Here is a 17752-nt window from a genome sequence, read left to right as displayed (position 1 = left end):
GGGTAGGGACCGTCTCTATCTGTTGCCGACTTGGACTTCCCAAGCGCTTAGTACAGTGCTCTGCCCACAGTAAGAGCTCAATAAATACGATCGAATGAATGAATGAATTGGAAATAACCTGGACCCGAAAGTCAGAGGACCTGGGTTCTCATCCTGACTCTGTCACCTATCTATTGTGTGATCTTGGACGAGTCACTTCGCTTCTCCGGGCCTCAGTTTCCTCATCTGTAAAACGGGGATCAAATCCTCCTCCCTCCTACCTAGACTGTGTCCAACCTGATTATCCCGTAACCTAGCCCAGCGCCTAGATCAGTGCTTGACACACAGTAAGGGCTGAACAGAGAAGAGCCCGGGCTTGGGAGTCGGAGGACGTGGGTTCTAATCCCGGCTCCGCCACCTGCCTGCTGTGTGGCCTCGGGCGTGTCTCTTCACTTCTCTGGGCCTCAGTTATTTCATCTGTAAAATGGGGATTAAGACTGGGAGCCCCACGTGGGACAACCTAATTACCTTAAATCTGCCCCAGCGCTTAGAACGGTTCCTGACACATAGTAAGCGCTTAAGAAATATTATTATTAATGACAAATACCATATTCATTAGCATTATTCCTAAGTCCCAGGCCTGTGCTCTCGCCACTAGTACGTGGCTATCTTATCCTACAGCTTGTCTCCTCCGGGCAGACTTGGGTACCAGCAGTCCAGGAGGGCATAAATGTGCCAGCCTGTCAGTGGTTTCCACGATTGCCCGACTTTCCTGACAGAAGAAAAGCAGCATAGAGAGTCAGAGATCAATCAATCAATCAATCGAATTTATTGAGCACTTACTGTGTGCAGAGCACTGTACTAAGCGCTTGGGAAGTACAAGTTGGCAACATATAGAGACATTCCCTACCCAACAGTGGGCTCACAGTCTCTGGAAGACCCCACTGAGAGCCTATGAGGGAGACCGGGAAGGGGTTAACCTGGGGTAACCATGGGAACCACGGGGGCTGCATAGTGGCCGGGAAAGGCAAGGAGGGGGCAGGGCTAACTGAAATATTCATTCAATCGTATTTATTGAGCGCTTACTGTGTGCAGAGCACTGTACTAAGCGCTTGGCAAGTACAAGTTGGCAACATCTAGAGACGGTCCCTACCCAACAATGGGCTCACAGTCTAGAAGGGGGAGACAGACGACAAAACAAAACACATGGACCGGTGTCAGGTCATCAGAATAAATAGAAGTAGAGCTAGATGCACATCGTTAACAAAATAAATAGAATAGTAAATATGTGCAAGTAAAATAAATAGAGTAATAAATCTGTACAAACATATATACAGGGGATGTGGGGAGGGGAAGGAGGTGGAGGGGATGGGGAGGAGGAGAGGAAAAGGGGGCTCAGTCTGGGGGGATAATAACTGAGGGATTTGTTAAGCAACTACAATGTGCCAGGCACTGTACTAAGCTCTTGGGAGGATACAAGAAAATCGGGTTGGACACAGTCCCTGTCCCACATGGGGCTCACAGTCTCCATCCCCATTTTAATAATAATAATAATTTTGGTATTTGTTAAGCGCTTACTATGTGCCAAGCACTGTTCCAAGCGCTGGGGTAGGTTAGATACAAGGTGATCAGGTTGTCCCACGTGGGGCTCACAGTCTTCATCCCCATTTTCCAGACGAGGTAATTGAGGCCCAGAGAAGTGAAGTGACTTGCCTAAAGTCACACAGCTGATAACTAGCGGAGCTGGGATTAGAACCCATGACCTCCGACTCCCAAGCCCGCGCCCTTTCCACTGAGCCACGCTGCTTCCCATTTTATAGATGAGGGGACTGAGGCCCAGAGAAGCGAAGTGACTTGCCAAAGGTCACACAGCAGACAAGTGGCAGAGTCAGGATAATACCCATGCCTTTGTGACTCCCAAACCTGGGCTCTAGCCACTACACCATGCTGCCACTTTATAATAACAATACTGATAATGATGGTATTTGTTAAGCGCTTACTGTGTGCCGGGCACTGTACTAAGTGCCGAGGTGGATACAAGCAAAGCAAATCCGTATAGGGCTCAAAGTCTCAACCCCCATTTTACAGATGAGTTCACCGAGGCCCAGAAAAGCTCATTCATTCAATCGTATTCACTGAGCACTTAATGTGTGCAGAGCACTGTACTAAGTGCTTAGGAAAGTACAGTGCTGCAATAAACAGTGACATTCCGCCACTTGCCAGCCGTGTGACTTTGGGCAAGTCACTTCACTTCTCTGGGCCTCAGTTCCCTCATCTATAAAATGGGGATGAAGATTGTGAGCCCCACGTGGGACAACCTGATCACCTTATATTCCCCCCCCAGTGCTTAGAACAGTGCTTTGCATATAGTAAGCACTTAAATACCATCATTCTTATTATTATGATTATTCCCTGCCCACAATGATCTTACAGTCTGGGGCAGGGGAGACGAGCATCAATGGAAATAAATAAAATGACTTTAGTACAGTGCTCTGCACACAGTAAGCGCTCAATAAATACGAGTGATTGATTGACTTGCCCAAGGTCACACACCAGGCAAGGGGTGGAGCCAGAATTAGAACCCAGGACCTTCTGAGCTCCTAGGCCCGGGCTCTATCCACTAGGCCATGCAACTAACTGCCCCTCGCCTGGCAGGGAGGAGGTGAGTTCCCCAGCTCTTACACTCCCAGGAAGTAAAATTCCCAAAGAGGTGGGCAACAAGGAAAACCTTGGCAAAGCCCCGCCTCCCCCGGCCAAGAAACGTTGACAAACTAATGACGAAGGACCCCCATTTTTGTCCAGTGGAAAGAGTCATTCATTCATTCATTCAATCGTATTTATTGAGCGCTTACTGTGTGCAGAGCACTGTACTAAGCGCTTGGGAAGTACAAGTTGGCAACATAAGAGTCCTAATCTCCGTTCTGCCCGTGACCTCCTCCTGTGGGATCCTGGGAAAAATCACTCAACCCATCAATCCATCCCACAATCAAGTGTATTTATTGATCGCCTTCTGCATGTACAGTACTGTCCTAAATGTTTGGGAGAGTTCAATAATAATAATGATGATGGCATTTATGAAGCGCTTACTATGTGCAAAGCACTGTTCTAAGCGCTGGGCACTGTTCTAAGCACGCTAAGCGTATCTTCAATATGACAGATTCAGTAGACACGTGCCCTGCAAACTCACTGTGGGCAGGAAATGGGCGTGTCGATGAGGGAACTGAGGCCCAGAGAAGTGAAGTCACTTGACCAAGGCCACACAGCAGACAGGTGGTGGAGCCGGGATTAGAATCAATCAATCAATCGTATTTATTGAGCGCTTACTGTGTGCAGAGCACTGGACTAAGCACTTGGGAAGTACAAGTTGGCAACATATAGAGACAGTCCCTACCCAACAGTGGGCTCACAGTCTAAAAGGGGGAGACAAAGAACAAAACCAAACATACTAACAAAATAAAATAAATAGAATAGATATGTACGAGTAAAATAAATAAATAAATAAATAGATAACCCAGGTCCCCAGAGAAGTGAGGTGACTTGCTCTAGGTCATACAGCAGACATGTGGCAGAAGGGGAATGAGAACCCATGTCCTCTGAATCTCCAGCCCAGGCTCTTTTTAAGAGCATCAAAAACAATTATTCTGGGACTCCGCTTTTAGCCGAAAGGGCAGTCAGTGATTTAGAAGGTGGAATTGGCCATTGACATTTAGACTCAGGCCAGTCCGGATCAAAGGACTCTGGTTTTCCAAAATATATCTTCCACGGCTTGATAAAATGCCATCACATTACAGCTCAAGAGGGGAAACCATTCTGGCACTTTGGGGGTGCTCAGTTGGTGCTCATGGTTGTTGTTGTATTGGATTCGCCCAAATAATAATGATGGCATTTATTAAGCGCTTGCTATGTGCAAAGCACTGTTCTAAGCGCTGGGGAGGTTACAAGATGATCAGGTTGTCCCACAGGGGGCTCACAGTCTTCATCCCCATTTTACAGATGAGGTCACTGAGACACAAAGAAGTGAAGTGATCTGCCCAAAGTCACACAGCTGACAATTGGCAGAGCTGGGATTTGAACCCATGACCTCTGACTCCAAAGCCCGGGCTCTTTCCAATGAGCCACGCTGCTTCTGTTAGTAAATGCATAGTACAGTGCTCTGCACATAGTAAGTGCTCAATAAATAAGAAGCAACGCGGATTAGTTCATTCATTCATTCAATTGTATTTATTGAGCGCTTACTGTGTGCAGAGCACTGGACTAAGCGCTTGGGAAGTACAAGTCAGCAACATATAGAGACGGTCCCTATCCAACAACAGGCTCACAGTCTAGAAGGGTATTTACTCCAGTGCTTAGAATAGTGCTTGGCACACACTAAGTGCTTAACAAATACCATTGTTATTACTCAATCAATCACTGCTATTTATTGAGCACTTCCTGTGTGCAGAGCACTGTACTAACTGCTTCGATCAATCAATCGACAATATTGTTCTATTGTCCTCTCCCAAGAGCTTAGTACAGTGCTCCGCAAGCAGTAAGCGCTCAATCAATCAATCAATCGTATTTATTGAGCGCTTACTGTGTGCAGAGCACTGTACTAAGCGCTTGGGAAGTACAAGTTGGCAACATAAATATGATTGCCTGACTGACCGTCTACTGTGTGCAGAGCACTGTACTGAGCCCTTGGGTGAGTATGATAGAGCCAGTTGCCACCGTCTCTGCCCTCGAGCTTCTTTCAGTCTACCGTGTGCAGAGCACTGTACTGAACACCTGGAAAAGCACAATACAGATTCATTGCATCGGATTGATTGAGCGCTTACTGCGTGCAGAGCACTGTAGTAAGCGCTTGGACAGTACAATTTGGCAACAGAGACAACCCCTATCCAACAACGGGCTCACAGTCTAGGTATGGTGGACATGATCATCATCAGTCGTCATCAATCGTATTTATTGAGCACTTACTGTGTGCAGAGCACTGTACTAAGCGCTTGGGAAGTACAAGTTGGCAACATATAGAGACAGTCCCTACCCAACAGTTGGCTCACAGTCTAAAAACATGATCACTGCCCTCAAGAAGTTGTCAATCTAGCAGTGGAGGGAGACGGCTCCAAAATATTTTACAGTAAATATTTTACAGTATTTTACAGAAGAAGGGCTCCAATAGCCCCGGGGGCAACCTGGGGAAAAAAAACAAAACTCAGAGGAGAATTGATTTCAAACTGCAAATGGAAGAGTCCCTAATTTGCCTAGAAGAGGCAAGGAGGAGGGGAAGGGGGAGAAAGAGAGAGAAGGAGAAAGAGAAGAAGGAAAGAGAGGCAGAGGGAAAGAGAGAGGAAAAGCGGGGAGAGACAGAGAGGGAAGGAAAGAGAGAGGACGGGAGAGAGAAAGGGAGGTATGTCCAAAACGGAGCTTATCTTCTCACCCAAACCCTTTTTTCCCCTAGTTTTCCCAGACTAAGCCCCCCAGCCCCCTCCCTTTTCCTCAGCTTCCCCTCCGCATTGCCTCGACTCACTCCCTTTGCTCTACTCCACTCTCCCTGCCCCACAGCCCTTGTGTATATATATATGTACATATTTATAATTCTATTTATTTATACTGATAATAATAATAATAATAATTATGGCATTTGTTCAGCGCTTACTATGTGCAAAGCACTGTTCTAAGCGCTGGGGGGATACAAGATGATCAGGTTGTCCCACGCTGGGGTTCACAGTCTTAATCCCCATTTTACAGATGAGGGAACTGAGGCACAGAGAAGTGAAGTGACTTGCCCAAGGTCACATAGCAGACATGTGGCGGAGCTGGGATTCGAACCCATAACCACTGACTCCAAAGACCGCGCTCTTTCCACTGAGCCACGCTGCCTCTCACCGCTGCTGCCTGTTTACTTGTTTTGATGTGTCTCCCCCCAACCCCCGTTCTAGATGGTAAGCCCGGTGTGGGCAGGGATTGTCTATTGTCTATTGCTGAATTGTACTTTCCAAGCGCTTAGTCCCGCAGTAAGCGCTCAATAAATATTATTGAATGAATGAATGAACCCCATCCTCCCCCTGACTTTCCCATCACTGTAGCTGACTTTCCCTTCCTGTCTCACGAGCCCATAATCTTGGTGTCATCCTTGACTTCTCGCTCCGATTCTATCCACCTATTCGATCCATCACTAAATCCTGTCGGTCCCACCTTCCCAACGTCGCTAAAATCCTCCCTTTCCCCTCCATCCAAACGGCTACCAAATTAATTACCAAATGAGAAGTGGCGTGGCTCAGTGGAAAGAGCCCGGGCTTTGGAGTCAGAGGTCGCAGGTTCAAATCCCGGCTCCGCCAACTGTCAGCTGTGTGACTTTTGACTTTTTATGTTGCCAATCTGTACTTCCCAAGCGCTTAGTACAATGCTCTGCACACAGTAAGCGCTCAATAAATACGATTGATGATGATGAAGTCAACTTCACTTCTCTGGGCCTCGGTTCCCTCATCTGGAAAATGGGGATTAAGGCTGTGAGGCCCCCCGTGGGACAACCTGATCACCCTGTAACCTCCCCAGTGCTTAGAACGGTGCTTTGCACATAGTAAGCGCTTAATAAATGGCATCATTATTATTATTATCTCATCACTGACCCCCGGCCCACGTCCTGCCTCCGGCCCGGAATGCTGTCCCTCCTCAAATCCCTCAGACAATGACTTTCCCTGCCTTCGAAGCCTTATCGAAGGCCCATCTCCTCCAAGAGGCCTTCCCAGACTAAGCCCCCTCTGTGAGCCCACTGTTGGGTAGGGACTGTCTCTATATGTTGCCAACTTGTACTTCCCAAGCGCTTAGTACAGTGCTCTGCACACAGTAAGCGCTCAATAAATACGATTGATTGATTTCAACTTCTCCCACTCCCTTCTGCATCACTCTGACTTGCTCCCTTTGCTCTCTCCCCTCCCACAGCACTCATCTCCACATCTCTCATTTATTTATTTAGATTAATGTCTTAACTCCCCTTCTAGACCGTCAGTTCATTGTGGTCAGGTAATGTGTCCATTTACCGTTCCATCGTACTCTCCCAAGCGCTCAGTACAGTGCTCTGCACAAAGAAAGTGCTCAATGAATACGATTGAATGAATGAGAAGACTAGAAGGAGGGAGGAAGAGGGAGGAGGAGAGAGATGGTGAGCCTGTTGTTCAGTAGGGACCGTCTCTATATGTTGCCACCTTGTACTTCCCAAGCGCTTAGTACAGTGCTCTGCACATAGAAAGTGCTCAATGAATACGATTGAATGAATGAGAGGAATAGAAGGAGGGAGGAAGAGGGAGGAGGAGAGAGACGGTGAGCCTGTTGTTGGGTAGGGACCGTCTCTATATGTTGCCACCTTGTACTTCCCAAGCGCTTAGTACAGTGCTCTGCACACAGTAAGCGCTCAGTAAATACGATTGAATGAATGACAGAAGAGAGAGGGAGAAGGTGAAACCGAGACAGAGAGAGAGGGAAAGAGTAAGAGAGAAAGGGAGGGTGGAAGGGAGAGACAGGGAGAGGGAGGGAAAGAGAGAAAGGAGGGAAAAGGGAAGGGAAAGTCAGAAAGAAAGGGAGGGAAATCCATCAATGGTATTTACTGAGCGCTTATCATCATCATCATCAATCGTATTTATTGAGCGCTTACTATGTGCAGAGCACTGTACTAAGCTCTTGGGAAGTACAAATTGGCAACATATAGAGACAGTCCCTACCCAACATTGGGCTCACAGTCTAAAAGGGGGAGACAGAGAACAAAACCGAACATACTAACAAAATAAAATAAATAAATAGAATAGCTTATCATATTCAGAGTGCTGTACTAAGCGCTTGGGAGAGCACAATACAACAGAATTAGCAGACACGTTCTCTTTCCATAACGAGCTGACAGTCTAGAGGGGGAGAGGGGCATTCGTCTGAATGAATAAGTAATTTATAATATATCGTTTAAAGATACGTACTTAAGGGTTGAGGGGTTGTGGGTGGGAAAGAGAAGAAGAGGGGGAGGAGAGAGAGGGAGGGAGGGAGAAGGGCGGATCCCATTGTTCAATAAAGTGGCTTGGCCACACACAAAAACTGTCCAGCATTCAGTAGCCCGGTAGTTTGCCCATTTATTCAAATATCAATTGTCAAAGTGAATTCACACATGAAACCAGAAACCGGCCCCACTTCTTTATTTTGCCACCTGAACTGGATTTAGGCGATGAGCAGTGACTTGCAACAGACTGGAGCTGTTCTCTCCAGGCGAGGCGAACCGGAGATTTGGGGCTAAACTTAAAACAATTTCAGAACTCAGTAATCCCCCCAGAAGCCCCCCGATGATTTCGGCCTCCAGGGCCACCACCCCAGTGGCGTTTGCTTTTTCTGCTTTTTTTTTTTTTTGCTTTTCCCTGGGCGACTGTATTGTCGGTGCTTGTTAGAGAGGCCAGTTTGCAGAGTAAGAATAAAAGCGATTGGACTCTGGAAAGGAAAAATTCCATTTCGATAATGCAGAAAAATCACGAAATCAACTCTGAGGGTGATATGTATGTGAGGGATGGATGACAGAATGCGGAATCCACAATTTGGGGGGAGGAGGGGGAATTCATTAAAAGAACTTTTTCTTTGGCCTTTTGGACACACCCAAAAATCCCCCTCATCCGTGACAGGCCGTAATTCCCTTCAGGGTAGTCTGGTGGGAAAATATCCCTTCGTTAGCACCGATTTTTCCATTCTTACAACAGTGAAAACACCCAGGCATCGACCAGTGCTATTTATTTTGCACTTTACAGTGTGCAGAGCGCTGCCCTAAGCGCTTTGGAGAAGACGCTGTGATAGACATGAACCCTTCCCTCAATCTTATCCATCAATCGATGGTATTTATTAGGCCCTTACTGTGTGCAGAGCACTGTACTGAGCGTTTGGGAGAGTCCAATCCAACAGGGTGGGAAGACGCAGTCCCTGCCCACGATGAGCTGAGAGCCCCTGGATTTGTGTTAAACGCCGACTGGGGCAAGGCACTGTATGAGACGCTCAGGATATTGAAACACGCAGTTAATAATTAGGCGCAATGCCTATGGAGGGGGTCGTCGACGGATGCGTATGGAAACACACGGCCATAATAAACACAAAAACAACATCGAATACCACACAAACAACCAACCACAGGGCAGCCTGCCTAGTTAGTTGTATTTAGGTGTTGCGCACAAATTTTGCAGGTCTGTCTCTAAATCCTTCTTTCAGGGCCAAGGCCATAGAGTGTGTATATTTGTACTTATTTATTACTCTATTGATTTTATTAACGATATCTATATAGCTATCGTTCTATTTATTCTGTTAGTATTGACACCCATCTACTCGTTTTGTTTTGTTGTCTGTCTCCCCCCTTCTAGACCGTGAGCCCGTTGTTGGGTAGGGACCGTCTCTATCTGTTGCCGATTTGTACTTCCCAAGCGCTTAGTCCAGTGCTCTGCACACGGTAAGCGCTCAATACATACAATTGAATGAATGAATGAAAGGCCAGGAAAAGGTGCTCTGTCCTTTTGAAGTGGCCAAAGATTCCCTGAGATGATTCCCAGCCGATCCATCAGTCCATGGTCTTTATTGAGCATTCACTGTGAGCACTGAATCAAGCGCTTGGGAGAGTCCATTCATTCAATCGCATTTATTGAGCACTTACTGTGTGCAGAGCGCTGTATTAAGCGCTTAGCACGGTACTTATAGAACAGTCCAACAGAACAGAGTCGGTGGATACGTTTCTTGCCCGTAACAGTTAATCAATCACTCAACTAGTGGTATTTATTGAGTGCTTACTAGAGAAGCAGCCTGGCCTAGGAGTCAGAAGGTCATGGGTTCTAATCCCGGCTCCGCCACTTGTCTGCTGCGTGACCCTGGGCAAGTCGCTTCACTTCTCTGGGCCTCAGTTCCCTCATCTGGAAAATGGGGATGGAGACTGTGAACCTCACGGGGGACAGGGACCGTGTCCAACCCGATTTGCTTGTACCCACCCCAGGGCTTAGTACAGTGTCTGGCACATAGTAAGCGCTTAACAAATGCCATAATAATTATTATTGTTGTTATTATGTGCAGAGCACTGTATTAAGTGGTTGGGAGAGTCCAATTCAACAAGAGTTGGTCAGTGCGCTCTCTGCCCCCCAGGAGTGTCCGGGGAACCTGCAGAGCCAGCCATGAATGTGGCTTGGGGAGCGGGGAAAGAGCAGTTGGGTGGTTGGCAGCGCTTAGTACAGTGACTGGCACGTAGTAAGCTCTTAACAAATACCATCATTACTATTATTTGCTGCAGGACAAATATTTGGCTCTGGCAACAGCGGGCAGAGCAAAGTGGGAAGAGAGAAAGAAAACCGCAGCATGGTGTAATGGCTAGAGCCCGGGCCTGAGAGTCATGGGTTCTAATCCTGGTTCCGCCACTTGTCTGCTGTCTGACCACGGGCAAATCTCGTCACTTCTCTGGGCCTCAGTTCCCTCATCTGGAAAATGGGGATGGAGACAGTGAGCCCCACGTGGGACGGGGGCTGTGTCCACCCCGAGAACCTTGTAGCTACCCCAATGCTTGGCACATACTAAGCGCTTAACAAATACCATTATTATTATTAATTATTGTTATTATTCTCTGGGCCTCAGTTCCCTCGTCAGTCAAATGGGGATTGAGACTGTGAGCCCCACGTGGGACGGGGACTGTGTCCAACCCGATCAGCTTGGATCCACCCCAGGGCTTAGTACAGTGCCTGGCACGCAGTAAGCACTGAACAAGTACCATTATTATTGTTATTATTATCATTATTATTAAATCAACAGCCATGGGCGGGGGGGGGGGGGGGGGGCCGGCTGGTGCCAAGAATGCCCACGGGGACCCGTTCATTCATTCAATCGTACTTAATAAGCGTTTACTGTGTGCAGGGCGCTGTACTAAGCGCTTCTTCTTATCAGTAGTAATAATAATCGTATTTGTTGTTCTTTGGAAAGGCGATGTGGCCAAGGAGGGAGAAGGGCGGAGGAAGGAAGGATGGGGGGGAGACATCATCATCATCAATCGTATTTGTTGAGCGCTTACTATGTGCAGAGCACTGTACTAAGCGCTTGGGAAGTACAAATTGGCAACGTATAGAGACAGTCCCTACCCAACAGTGGGCTCACAGTCTAAAAGGCAACATCAAAGCAGCCCGGGATGGGGATGCGGACGGGGGGGGGGGAGAGGGGGGGACACCCCTGGAGACCCCCCCCCAGGCCCCCCAAAGCCCCCAGACCCCTTACCTCTTCAGAGCATCCTGGTCCCTCCGGACGAGCTGGGAAAAGCGAGGCTGGACGGAGGAGGACAGCTCGGGAGGCCAGCAGAGATGGACAGCAGAGGAGACCAGAAGAGGGGAGGCCGGCGGAGGAGGCCAGGAGAGGTGGACAGCGGAGGAGGAGGAGGAGGAGGCCAGCAGAGACGGACAGCAGAGGAGACCAGAAGAGGAGGAGGCCGGCAGAGGTGGACAATAGAGGAGGAGGCCAGAAGGGGAGGCCAGAAGAGGGGATGGATAGCAGAGGAGGAGGAGGAGGAGGAGGAGGCCAGCAGGGACAGACAGCAAAGAAGGAGGAGGAGGAGGCCTGGAGGGATGGACAGCAGAGGAGGAGGAGGAGGAGGAGGAGGAGGAGGAGGAGGAGGAGGCCAGCAGGGACAGACAGCAAAGAAGGAGGAGGAGGAGGCCTGAAGGGATGGACAGCAGAGGAGGAGGAGGAGGAGGCCTGGAGGGATGGACAGCGGAGGAGGAGGAGGAGGAGGCCTGGAGGGATGGACAGCAGAGGAGGAGGAGGAGGAAGAGGAGGGAGGAGGCCTGGAGGGATGGACAGTAGAGGAGGAGGGGGAGGAGGAGGCCAGCAGGGACGGACAGCAGAGGAGACCAGAAGAGAGGAGGAGGCCAGCAGAGGTGGACAATAGAGGAGGAGGCCGGCAGAGACGGACAGCAGAGGAGGAGGCCAGCAGAGGTGGAGGCCGGCAGAGGAGACCAGAAGAGGGGAGGCCGGCAGAGGAGGCCAGGGGGATGGACAGCGGAGGAGGAGGAGGAGGAGGAGGTCAGCAGAGACGGGCGGCAGAGGAGACCAGAAGAGGGGAGGAGGCCGGCAGAGGAGGCCAGGGGGGATGGACAGCGGAGGAGACCGGCAGAGGGGGAGGCCGGCAGAGACGGACAGCAGGGGAGGTCGGCGGAGCGGAGACGGACAGCAGAGCCGGCCGGCGGAGGAGGAGGAGGAGGGGAGGAGGAGAGCAGCAGCAGAGGCGGCCCCCGAGCCTCCCCTGCAGCCGTTGCAGGAGGCGGCTGCGGCTGCACGCACAGCGCGGTAAGCGCTCAATCAGCACCACGGCTCCGCTGCGGGCGGGAATGCAGGCGTGCCTGCCTGCCTGCGTGCATGCATCAATGTTTGAATGCATGAATGAATGAACCGCTGCAGGGGCGAGGTCTGCTCCGCTCCGCCCCGCCCCGCCCCGCCCCGCCCCCCGGACAAAAGGCTCCGCTCCGGAACCACGACGGCGCCGCCGACGCGCCCCCTGCCGGCCGCCCGACCACCCTGCAGCCCCGACGCCGCCACCGCCAATGAGGGCTGATTGCGGGCTCCCTGAGCGCCCTCTAACGGCCGCACACAGCTCCTGCAGCCCCGCCGCCGCGAGCGCAACGAGAGCGGATTGAGGGCTCCCGGCGCGCCCTCTACCGGCCGCCCGGCGCCCCTACAGCCCCGACGCCGCGACCGGCGATGAGGGCTGATTGCGGGCTCCTTGCGCGCCCTCTAACGGCCGCACGCGGCTCCTGCGGCCCCGCCGCCGCGAGCGGCAAAGAGAGCGGATTGCGGGCTGCCCAGTGCGCCCTCTAACGGCCGCACACGGTCCGTGCAGACCCGCCGCCGCGAGCGACAATGAGAGCTGATTGCGGGCTGCCCGGTGCGCCCTCTAACGGCCGCACACGGTCCGTGCAGACCCGCCGCCGCGAGCGGCAATGAGAGCTGATTGCGGGCTGCCCGGTGCGCCCTCTAACGGCTGCACTCGGCCCGTGCAGCCCCGCCGCCGCGAGCGGCAATGCGAGCTGACTGCATCATCATCAATCGTATTTATTGAGCGCTAACTATGTGCAGAGCACTGTACTAAGCACTTGGGAAGTACAAATTGGCAACATATAGAGACGGTCCCACCCAACAGTGGGCTCACAGTCTGAAAGGGGGAGACAGAGAACAAAACCAAACATACTAACAAAATAAAGTAAATAGAATAGATAGGTACAAGTAAAATAAATAAATAAATAAATAGAGTAATAAATATGTACAAACATATATACGTATATACAGGTGATGTGGGGAAGGGAAGGAGGTAAGATGGGGGATGGAGAGGGGGACAAGGGGGAGAGGAAGGAAGGGGCTCAGTGTGGGAAGGCCTCCTGGAGGAGGTGAGCTCTCAGTAGGGCCTTGAAGGGAGGAAGAGAGCGAGCTTGGCGGATGGGCTGAGGGAGGGCATTCCAGGCAAGGGGTTGACGTGGGCCGGGGGTCGATGGCGGGACAGGCGAGAACGAGGCCTAACGGTGAGGAGATTAGCGGCGGAGGAGCGGAGGGTGCGGGCTGGGCTGGAGAAGGACAGAAGGGAGCTGAGGTAGGAGGGGGCCAGGGGATGGATGGATGGATGGACAGCCTTGAAGCCCAGGGTGAGGAGTTTCTGCCTGATGCACAGATTGATTGGTAGCCACTGGAGATTTTTGAGGAGGGGAGTAACATGCCCAGAGCGTTTCTGGACAAAGATAATCCGGGCAGCAGCATGAAGTGTGGATTGAAGTGGAGAGAGACACGAGGATGGGAGATCAGAGAGAAGGCTGATGCAGTAGTCCAGACGGGATAGGATGAGAGCTTGAACGAGCAGGGTCGTGGTATGGATGGAGAGGAAAGGGCGGATCTTGGCAATGTTGCGGAGCTGAGACCGGCAGGTTTTGGTGACGGCTTGGATGTGAGGGGTGAATGAGAGAGCAGAGTCGAGGATGACACCAAGGTTGCGGGCTTGTGAGATGGGAAGGATGGTAGTGCTGTCAACAGTGATGAGAAAGTCAGGGAGAGGGCAGTGTTTGGGAGGGAAGACAAGGAGTTCAGTCTTCGACATGTTGAGCTTTAGGTGGTGGGCAGACATCCAGATGGAGATGTCCTGAAGGCAGGAGGAGATGCGAGCCTGGAGAGAGGGGGAGAGAGCAGGGGCAGAGATGGAGATCTGGGTGTCATCAGCGGAGAGATGATAGTTGAAGCCGTGGGAGCGAATGAGGTCACCAAGGGAGTGAGTGTAGATCGAGAACAGAAGTGGACCAAGCACTGAACCTTGGGGAACCCCCACAGTAAGGGGATGGGAGGGGGAGGAGGAGCCTGCAAAAGAGGCTGAGAAAGAACGACCGGAGAGGTAAGAGGAGAACCAGGAGAGGACGGAGTCTGTGAAGCCAAGGTCAGATAGCGTGTTGAGGAGAAGGGGGTGGGCCACAGTGTCAAAGGCAGCTGAGAGGTCGAGGAGGATTAGGACGGGAGTATGAGCCGTTGGATTTGGCAAGCAGGAGGTCATTGGTGACCTTTGAGAGGGCGGTTTCCGTGGAATGTAGGGGACGGAAGCCAGACTGGAGGGCGTCGAGGGGAGAGTTGGTGTTGAGGAATTCTGGGCAGCGCGTGTAGACAACTCGTTCAAGGAGTTTGGAAAGGAATGGTAGGAGGGAGATGGGGCGATAACTAGAAGGTGAGGTGGGGTCAAGAGAGGGTTTTTTTAGGACGGGAGAGACGTGGGCATGTTTGAAGGCAGAGGGGAAAGAACCAGTGGAGAGTGAGCGGTTGAAGATGGAAGTTAAGGAGGGGAGAAGGGATGGAGCGAGAGCCGGCGCGCCCTCTACCGGCCGCCCGCCGCCCCTGCAGCCCCGCCGCCGCGAGCGGCAATGAGAGCTGATTGCAGGCTGTCCGGCGCGCCCTCTAACGGCCGCCCGTCGCCGCTTGAGCCCAATCAATCAATCGTATTTATTGAGCGCTTACTGTGTGCAGAGCCCTGTACTAAGCGCTTGGGAAGTACAAGCTGGCAACATACAGAGACAGTCCCTACCCAACAGTGGGCTCACAGTCTAGAAGGGGGAGACAGAGAACAAAACCAAACATACTAACAAAATAAAATAAATAGAATAGATAGGTACAAGTAAAATAAAAGCCCACTGTTGGGTAGGGACTGTCTCTATGTGTTGCCAACGTGTACTTCCCAAGCGCTTAGTGCAGTGTTCTGCACACAGTAAGCGCTCAATAGATAAGGTTGAATGAATGAATGAACAGCAGCAAGGGAAACTGATTGCAGGCTCCCTGCTCGCCCTCTACCGGCCGCCCGCCGCCTCTGAAGCCCCGACGCCGCTGGCGGCAATGAGAGCTGATTGCAGGCTGCCCGGCGCGCCCTCTACCGGCTGCACACGATCCGTGCAGCCCCCGCCACCGCGAGCGGCAACGAAAACCGATTGCAGGCTGCCCGGCGCGCCCTCTACCGGCCGCCCGCCGCAGCTAGTGGCAAGGGAGACCGATGGCAGGCTGCCCGGCGCGCCCTCTACCGGCCGCCCGCCGCCCCTGCAGCCCCGACGCCGTAGCGGCAACGAGAGCTCCCCCCTCAATCAACCAATCAATCAATCAATCGTATTTATTGAGCGCTTACTATGTGCAGAGCACTGTACTAAGCGCTTGGGAAGCACAAATTGGCAACATATAGAGACAGTCCCTACCCAACAGTGGGCTCACAGTCTAAAAGGGGGAGACAGAGAACAAAACCAAACATACTAACAAAATAAAATAAATAGAATAGATAGGTACAAATAAAATAAATAAATGAATAAATAGACTAATAAATATGTACAAACATATATACAGGTGCTGTGGGAAAGGGAAGGAGGTAAGAAGGGAGGGATGGAGAGGGGGACGAGGGGGAGAGGAAGGAAGGGGCTCAGTCTGGGAAGGCCTCTTGGAGGAGGTGAGCTCTCAGCAGGGCCTTGAGAGCTCCATCCCCCCCATCTTACCTCCTTCCCTTCCCCACAGCACCTGTATATATGTATATATGTTTGTACATATTTATGACTTTATTTATTTATTTTGCTTGTACATATCTATTCTATTTATTTTATTTTGTTGGTATGTTTGGTTTTGTTCTCTGTCTCCCCCTTTTAGACTGCGAGCCCACTGTTGGGCAGGGACCGTCTCTATACGTTGCCAACTTGGACTTCCCAAGCGCTTAGAACAGTGCTCTGCACAAAGTAAGCGCTCAATAAATACGATTGATTGATTGATTGATTAATTGATTGAGAGCTGACTGCAGGCTGGCCGGCGCGCCCTCTAGTGGTCTCCCGAGGCCTGTGCAGCCCCCCGCCGCGAGCGGCGATGACAGCTGATTGCAGGCCGCCCGGGGCGCCCTCTAGTGGCCGCCTACGGGCAATGCAGCTCCGCCGCCGCGAGCGACGGTGGGGACTGAATGACGGTCGCCAGTGGCGCCCTCTAGTGGCCGCTCACGGCCGGTGCAGCGCCGTAACCGCTAAGGGCGGCAAGGGGGACATTCATTCATTCATTCATTCATTCATTCAATCAATCATCATCATCAATCGTATTTATTGAGCGCTTACTGTGTGCAGAGCACTGGACTAAGCGCTTGGGAAGTACAAGTTGGCAACATATAGAGACGGTCCCTACCCAACAGTGGGCTCACAGTCTAAAAGGGGGAGACAGAGAACAAAACCAAACATACTAACAAAATAAAATAAATAGAATAGATAGGTACAAGTAAATTAAACAAATAAATAGAGTAATAAATATGTACAAACATATATACATATACACAGGTGCTGTGGGGAAGGGAAGGAGGTAAGACGGGGGATGGAGAGGGAGACGAGGGGGGAGAGGAAGGAAGGGGCTCAGTCTGGGAAGGCCTCCTGGAGGAGGTGAGCTCTCAGTAGGGCCTTGAAGGGAAGAAGAGAGCTAGCTTGGCGGATGGGCAGAGGGAGGGATCGTATTTACTGAGCGCTTACTCATCCATTCATTCATTCAATCGTATTTATTGAGCGCTTACTCTGTGCAGAGCGCTGGACTAAGCGCTTGGGACGTATAAATCGTCAACAGAGACGGTCCCTACCCAACAGTCACAGTCTAGAAGGGGGAGACAGACAACAAAACAAAACAAGTAATGTAATAATAACAATAATAGCATTTGTTAAGCGCTTACTATGTGCAAAGCACTGTTCTAAGCGCCGGGGACTGTGAGCCCGCTGTTGGGTAGGGAACCGTCTCTATATGTTGCAAACTTGTACTTCCCAAGCGCTTAGTCCAGTGCTCTACACACAGTAAGCGCTCAATAAATACGATTGAGTGAATGAATGACCGTCTCTATACGTTGCTAAATTGTACTTCCCAAGCGCTTAGTACAGTGCTCCGCACACAGTAAGCGCTCGATAAATACGATTGAATGAATGAATGCAAGACGATCAGGTTGTCCCCCGTGGGGCCCACAGTCTCCATCCACATTTTACAGATGAGGTAACTGAGGCCCAGAGAAGTGAAGTCACTTGCCCAAGGTCACACAGCTGACAGTTGGCGGAGACGGGATTTGAACCCACAATCTCTGACTCCCAAGCCCGTGCTCTCTCCATTGAACCACGCTGTTTTTCTAAGTAGACAGGTGTCAATATGATCAGAATAGATAAATATAATTATAGCTATGTGTACATCATTAATAAAATAGAGTATTTTATTTTCTCTATTAATAATGAATAAAATAAATAGAGTAATGAATATGTACAAATAT

General features: G+C 50.8%; 1 protein-coding gene across 1 annotated transcript in view; it reads right to left on the bottom strand.

Moving 5' to 3' along the window:
* ADD2 (adducin 2) overlaps positions 1–11375 on the bottom strand; it is a 161423-nt gene extending 150048 nt beyond the window's left edge. The window contains exon 1 of the mRNA XM_038747162.1: positions 11212–11375. The gene's annotated coding sequence lies outside the window, so the exon portion shown is untranslated. The remainder of the gene's footprint in view (positions 1–11211) is intronic.
* Between the last annotated feature and the right edge of the window lie 6377 nt (positions 11376–17752).

Source organism: Tachyglossus aculeatus, chromosome 5 (genome assembly GCF_015852505.1).
Source record: "Tachyglossus aculeatus isolate mTacAcu1 chromosome 5, mTacAcu1.pri, whole genome shotgun sequence".
Taxonomy (NCBI): domain Eukaryota; kingdom Metazoa; phylum Chordata; class Mammalia; order Monotremata; family Tachyglossidae; genus Tachyglossus; species Tachyglossus aculeatus.
Note: the sequence above shows the minus strand (reverse complement) of the source record. Positions and strands in the feature narration are given on the sequence as shown.